Below are 7500 nucleotides of genomic sequence, written 5' to 3'. Positions count from 1 at the left end.
TTTTTATGTTTGTCCACCCAGGGTGTCCGTGTCCCCTGGTGTGTCCGTCATAGCGCCCCCTAGGCGGGCACGCCGTAGGACCGAGCCCCTGTCGCTCCGGCCCTGGGAAAAGCCCCGAGAGGCTGGGTCAAATCGGGTCTTTCAATTTTTATGTTTGTCCATCCAGGGTGTCCGTGTCCCCTGATGTGTCCGTGATAGCGCCCCCTAGGCGGGCACGCCGTAGGACCGAGCCCCTGTCGCTCCGGCCCTGGGAAAGCCCCGAGAGGCTGGGTCGAATAAGGTCTTTCAATTTTTTATGTTTGTCCACCCAGGGTGTCCGTGTCCCCTGGTGTGTCCGTCATAGCGCCCCCTAGGCGGGCACGCCGTAGGACCGAGCCCCTGTCGCTCCGGCCCTGGGAAAAGCCCCGAGAGGCTGGGTCGAATCAGGTCTTTCCATTTTTTATGTTTGTCCACCCAGGGTGTCCGTGTCCCCTGGTGTGTCCGTCATAGCGCCCCCTAGGCGGGCACGCCGTAGGGCCGAGCCCCTGTCGCTCCGGCCCTGGGAAAAGCCCCGAGAGGCTGGGTCGAATCAGGTCTTTCAATTTTTTATGTTTGTCCACCCAGGGTGTCCGTGTCCCCTGGTGTGTCCGTCATAGCGCCCCCTAGGCGGGCACGCCGTAGGGCCGAGCCCCTGTCGCTCCGGCCCTGGGAAAAGCCCCGAGAGGCTGGGTCGAATCAGGTCTTTCAATTTTTATGTTTGTCCATCCATGGTTTAAATGTCCCGAAATGTGTCCGGGATAGCGCCCCCTGGCCGGGCGCGCACTCAGGACCGAGCCCCTGTCGCTCGAGTCCTGGAAGTCCTTAAGAAAGAGGCTGGTCTGAAATCAGGTCGAAAAAATTTTTATGTTTGTCCATCCATGGTTTAAATGTCCCGAAATGTGTCCGGGATAGCGCCCCCTGGCCGGGCGCGCACTCAGGACCGAGCCCCTGTCGCTCGAGTCCTGGAAGTCCTTAAGAAAGAGGCTGGTCTGAAATCAGGTCGAAAAAATTTTTATGTTTGTTCTTCCAGGGTGTCCATGTCCCTAAATGTGTCCGAGATAGCGCCCCCTAGGCGGCCACGCATGTCCGCGTGAGCCCCTGTCCTCAGAGCCTGGAAGAACCATTCGAAAAAAGAACCATCGAAAAGAGGGGGAAAATCCAACTTTTGAGTCCCAAAATAGCTCACTTTGACTCGGACACATTTCCTGCCAATTCGGCCTGTCTAAGCCTGGCGCACCTACTAACGTGATGGGGGTGTTTTGGTAGACCTGGTAAAAACAGGGAAAATCGAAAGAGGCTTAAAGTAGGCTAGAACTCAAGCCTCTCTCGTTGTTGGACTTAGAAAAAATCCGGCTCGAAAAATAAATCCCATTGAAATGCATTGGGCTTGGCGCTGGGATTTTTTTCTAAGTATGTGAACGAAAGAGGCTAAGGAGGCTGGAAGTTAGGCCTCTCTCGTTGTTGGACTTAGAAAAAATCCACTTTTTTTGCACGGGATTTTTTCTAAGTGTCACATGGAAGAGGCTAAACAGGCTGGAGGCCAGGCCTCTCTCGTTGTTGGACTTAGAAAAAATCCCAAAAGTGGACACTCTGACAAAATCACGCATGTTGACACTTAGGCAAAAAATCCAACTTTTGCTCCACGGAAGAAAGAGGCTAAGGAGGCTGGAACTTAGGCCTCTCTCGTTGTTGGACTTAGAAAAAATCCACTTTTTTTGCACGGGATTTTTTCTAAGTGTCTCATGGAAGAGGCTAGACAGGCTGGAGGCCAGGCCTCTCTCGTTGTTGGACTTAGAAAAAATCCCAAAAGTGGACACTCTGACAAAATCACGCATGTTGACACTTTGGCAAAAAATCCAACTTTTTTGGACTTGGCCCGGCTTTTCTTCCATTTGTCCCCCACTTGGGCTGGTTCACTCCTGGGTATCTTTTGGTCATTCCCGGGGGCCCCGGAGCTCGCGCAGCTCGCTGCGGGACTTCTGGAACTCCATCCTGGGTAGGATTTTTAAACAATTTCGGACCTTTTTCCAACTTTTTCTCAAATTGTCCCCCACTTTCGCTGGTTCACTCCTGGGTATCTTTTGGTCATTCCCGGGGGTCCCGGAGCTCGCGCAGCTCGCTGCGGGGCTTCTGGAACTCCATCCTGGGTAGGATTTTTAAACAATTTCGGACCTTTTTCCAACTTTTTCTCAAATTGTCCCCCACTTTGGCTGGTTCACTCCTGGGTATCTTTTGGTCATTCCCGGTGTTCCTGCGGCTCGGGCAGCTCACTGCGGGGCTTCTGGAACTCCATCCTGGGTAGGATTTTTAAACAATTTCGGCCCTTTTTCCAACTTTTTCTCAAATTGTCCCCCACTTTCGCTGGTTCACTCCTGGGTATCTTTTGGTCATTCCCGGGGGTCCCGGAGCTCGCGCAGCTCGCTGCGGGACTTCTGGAACTCCATCCTGGGTAGGATTTTTAAACAATTTCGGACCTTTTTCCAACTTTTTCTCAAATTGTCCCCCACTTTGGCTGGTTCACTCCTGGGTATCTTTTGGTCATTCCCGGTGTTCCTGCGGCTCGGGCAGCTCACTGCGGGGCTTCTGGAACTCCATCCTGGGTAGGATTTTTAAACAATTTCGGCCCTTTTTCCAACTTTTTCTCAAATTGTCCCCCACTTTTGATGGTTCACTTCTGGGTGCCTTTTGGTCATTCCCGGTGTTCCTGCGGCTCGTGCAGCTCGCTGCGGGACTTGTGGAACTCCATCCTGGGTAGGATTTTTAATCAATTTCGGACCTTTTTCCAACTTTTTCTCAAATTGTCCCCCACTTTTGATGGTTCACTTCTGGGTGCCTTTTGGTCATTCCCGGTGTTCCTGCGGCTCGTGCAGCTCGCTGCGGGGCTTCTGGAACTCCATCCTGGGTAGGATTTTTAATCAATTTCGGACCTTTTTCCAACTTTTTCTCAAATTGTCCCCCACTTTTGATGGTTCACTTCTGGGTGCCTTTTGGTCATTCCCGGTGTTCCTGCGGCTCGTGCAGCTCGCTGCGGGACTTGTGGAACTCCATCCTGGGTAGGATTTTTAATCAATTTCGGACCTTTTTCCAACTTTTTCTCAAATTGTCCCCCACTTTTGATGGTTCACTTCTGGGTGCCTTTTGGTCATTCCCGGTGTTCCTGCGGCTCGCGCAGCTCGCTGCGGGGCTTCTGGAACTCCATCCTGGGTAGGATTTTTAATCAATTTCGGACCTTTTTCCAACTTTTTCTCAAATTGTCCCCCACTTTTGATGGTTCACTTCTGGGTGCCTTTTGGTCATTCCCGGTGTTCCTGCGGCTCGTGCAGCTCGCTGCGGGACTTGTGGAACTCCATCCTGGGTAGGATTTTTAATCAATTTCGGACCTTTTTCCAACTTTTTCTCAAATTGTCCCCCACTTTTGATGGTTCACTTCTGGGTGCCTTTTGGTCATTCCCGGTGTTCCTGCGGCTCGCGCAGCTCGCTGCGGGGCTTCTGGAACTCCATCCTGGGTAGGATTTTTAATCAATTTCGGACCTTTTTCCAACTTTTTCTCAAATTGTCCCCCACTTTTGATGGTTCACTTCTGGGTGCCTTTTGGTCATTCCCGGTGTTCCTGCGGCTCGCGCAGCTCGCTGCGGGGCTTCTGGAACTCCATCCTGGGTAGGATTTTTAATCAATTTCGGACCTTTTTCCAACTTTTTCTCAAATTGTCCCCCACTTTTGATGGTTCACTTCTGGGTGCCTTTTGGTCATTCCCGGTGTTCCTGCGGCTCGTGCAGCTCGCTGCGGGACTTGTGGAACTCCATCCTGGGTAGGATTTTTAATCAATTTCGGACCTTTTTCCAACTTTTTCTCAAATTGTCCCCCACTTTTGATGGTTCACTTCTGGGTGCCTTTTGGTCATTCCCGGTGTTCCTGCGGCTCGCGCAGCTCGCTGCGGGGCTTCTGGAACTCCATCCTGGGTAGGATTTTTAATCAATTTCGGACCTTTTTCCAACTTTTTCTCAAATTGTCCCCCACTTTTGATGGTTCACTTCTGGGTGCCTTTTGGTCATTCCCGGTGTTCCTGCGGCTCGTGCAGCTCGCTGCGGGACTTGTGGAACTCCATCCTGGGTAGGATTTTTAATCAATTTCGGACCTTTTTCCAACTTTTTCTCAAATTGTCCCCCACTTTTGATGGTTCACTTCTGGGTGCCTTTTGGTCATTCCCGGTGTTCCTGCGGCTCGCGCAGCTCGCTGCGGGGCTTCTGGAACTCCATCCTGGGTAGGATTTTTAATCAATTTCGGACCTTTTTCCAACTTTTTCTCAAATTGTCCCCCACTTTTGATGGTTCACTTCTGGGTGCCTTTTGGTCATTCCCGGTGTTCCTGCGGCTCGTGCAGCTCGCTGCGGGGCTTCTGGAACTCCATCCTGGGTAGGATTTTTAATCAATTTCGGACCTTTTTCCAACTTTTTCTCAAATTGTCCCCCACTTTTGATGGTTCACTTCTGGGTGCCTTTTGGTCATTCCCGGTGTTCCTGCGGCTCGTGCAGCTCGCTGCGGGGCTTCTGGAACTCCATCCTGGGTAGGATTTTTAATCAATTTCGGACCTTTTTCCAACTTTTTCTCAAATTGTCCCCCACTTTTGATGGTTCACTTCTGGGTGCCTTTTGGTCATTCCCGGTGTTCCTGCGGCTCGTGCAGCTCGCTGCGGGACTCGTGGAACTCCATCCTGGGTAGGATTTTTAAACAATTTGGTACTTTTTCCTCCTTTTCCTCCATTTTTCCCCCACTTTCGCTGGTTCACTTCTGGGTGCCTTTTGGTCATTCCCGGTGTTCCTGCGGCTCGTGCAGCTCGCTGCAGGGCTTCTGGAACTCCATCCTGGGTAGGATTTTTAAACAATTTGGCACTTTTTCCTCCTTTTCCTCCATTTTTCCCCCACTTTCGCTGGTTCACTTCTGGGTGCCTTTTGGTCATTCCCGGTGTTCCTGCGGCTCGTGCAGCTCGCTGCGGGACTTGTGGAACTCCATCCTGGGTAGGATTTTTAAACAATTTGGTACTTTTTCCTCCTTTTCCTCCATTTTTCCCCCACTTTCGCTGGTTCACTTCTGGGTGCCTTTTGGTCATTCCCGGTGTTCCTGCGGCTCGTGCAGCTCGCTGCGGGACTTGTGGAACTCCATCCTGGGTAGGATTTTTAAACAATTTGGTACTTTTTCCTCCTTTTCCTCCATTTTTCCCCCACTTTCGCTGGTTCACTTCTGGGTGCCTTTTGGCCATTCCCGGTGTTCCTGCGGCTCGTGCAGCTCGCTGCGGGACTTGTGGAACTCTACCCTGGGTGGGATCATATGATTTTCAACCCATTTTGGACCTTTTTCCCGACTTTCCCTCCATTTCCCTCCCACTTTCGATGGTCCACTCCTGGGTGTCTTTTGGTCATTCCCGGGACCCGGGAAGCCTCGGGCCTGCGGCGGGACTTGTGGATCTCCATGCTGGGCATGATTTTATGAGTTTTCTGGACTTTCTCTTCCCCGGGACCCGGGAGGCACGCGGCTGGACGTTATGCCCCCTAAAATCCCTCCCTTTGCTCGTAAGGCCAATTTTCCTCCGGATTTACTCTCTATAGACCCCAAGGAAAAAAATACCCGACCGGCGTCCATTTTTGACATCGGTCTCCAATCTAGGGCACGCGGGCCGAAAGCGGTACGCCGGTTCCGAAATCCGGCCCCCGCATTTTTTGGGTATTTTTTGAAAAAAATGGCATTTTTGGGACCGGGGGGACTTGCTGGACTCAGTCCCGGGTGCGGATTTTGAAAACTTTGAGGACTTTTGGATTTTCCCCCAGCTTTTCTCCCCCACTTGCAGTTTGACTTTGCGGGGTGCGTTACGGCTGTGCCGGGCGTCCCTGGACTCGGGTGGCCAGCTGCGGGGCTGGTGGGGGACTGATTTTTGAACACTTTGAGGACTTTTGGCTACTATGCCAGCTTTTCTCCCCCACTTGCAGTGTGACTTTGCGGGCCTTGTTACGGAGGTGCCGGGCTTCCCTGGACTCGGGTGGCCAGCTGCGGGACTCGTGGGACTGATTTTGGAACACTTTGAGGACATTCAACTTCTTTCCCAGCTTTTTTCCCCTCCACTTCCAGTTTGACTTTGCGGGGTGCGTTATGGACGTGCTGGGCATCCCGGAACTCGGGCGGCCGGCTGCGGGACATTTTGCCCTCCTCCAAACCCCAGCCCTCTTTGTTTATCATGCCTATTTTCTGCTGGACACACACCCTCTCTTTTGAGCTGCCTCTTTTTTTTAATTTGGATATGATTTATTGATGAATGGATTTGTTTTCCCCTTTTTAAATGATGGTTGATGTCTACCTTTTTAATACTTGCTTCTGGCTGCAGCCGAGACTTACAGTGTGATGCATCCAACCCCAACCCTGGTTTTTGTTTCCCTTAAAAACTTGGGGAAATGGACAGCTTTTGGGGGGGGCACTTCCAGCAAATGGAGGGACCTATTTGGAATTCCCCACCCGGGTGGAGATCCACGGCGAGCCGGCCTTCCTAAAGGGACAGCAACATGGACACTCTGCCATCATTGCAGCTTCTTTTTTTTTTTGGGGCACTCTGTCATATTTCCAGCTTTTTTTCGTGCTGACTTCCAGCAAATAGAGGGACCTGTTTTGAATTCCCTACCCGGGTGTAGATCCACGGCAAGCCGGCCTTCTTAAAGGGACAGGCACCCCCCTGTCCCTTGACACCTGCTTCCCTCCTCGGCGTCACCGAAATCCCACAAAATGACTGAAAATAGGACCCCAAATGACATCACTCGGTCCGGTTCTTTGGGTCTCACTCGGGGGCTTCTTTGACTCTGGAAGGCATGGTGAACCAAAAGTAGACACTTGGAAAAAATCCCCACTTTACAAGTTGACACTTTGAAAAAAAATCCCGACTATATAAGTTGACACTTGGAAAAAATCCCCACTTTATAAGTTGACACTTGGAAAAAATCCCCACTTTATAAGTTGACACTTGGAAAAAATCCCCACTTTATAAGTTGACACTTAGAAAAAATCCCCACTTTATTTTGGAAAGGTTGGTACACCAAAAGTGGACACTTAGAAAAAATCCCCACTTTATTTTGGAAAGGTTGGTACACCAAAAGTGGACACTTAGAAAAAATCCCCACTTTATTTTGGAAAGGTTGGTACACCAAAAGTTGACACTTAGAAAAAATCCCGACTTTATTTTGGAAGGGTTGGTACACCAAAAGTTGACACTTAGAAAAAATCCCAACTTTTACACTTAGAAAAAATCCAGCTTTTTGTTGCTGACTTCCATCAAATAGAGGGACTTTTTCCATGTTTCTTAACCGGGTGTCGATCCAAGGCGGGTGGGCCTTCTGGAAGCGACACCCTCCTTGACACTTAGAAAAAATCCAGCTTTTTGTTGCTGACTTCCATCAAATAGAGGGACTTTTTCCATGTTTCTTAACCGGGTGGTGATCCAAGGCGG

The sequence above is a fragment of the Nerophis ophidion genome, unplaced genomic scaffold, assembly GCF_033978795.1.
Source record: "Nerophis ophidion isolate RoL-2023_Sa unplaced genomic scaffold, RoL_Noph_v1.0 HiC_scaffold_84, whole genome shotgun sequence".
In the NCBI taxonomy this organism is placed as follows: Eukaryota; Metazoa; Chordata; class Actinopteri; order Syngnathiformes; family Syngnathidae; genus Nerophis; species Nerophis ophidion.
This window is presented reverse-complemented; position numbering follows the sequence as displayed.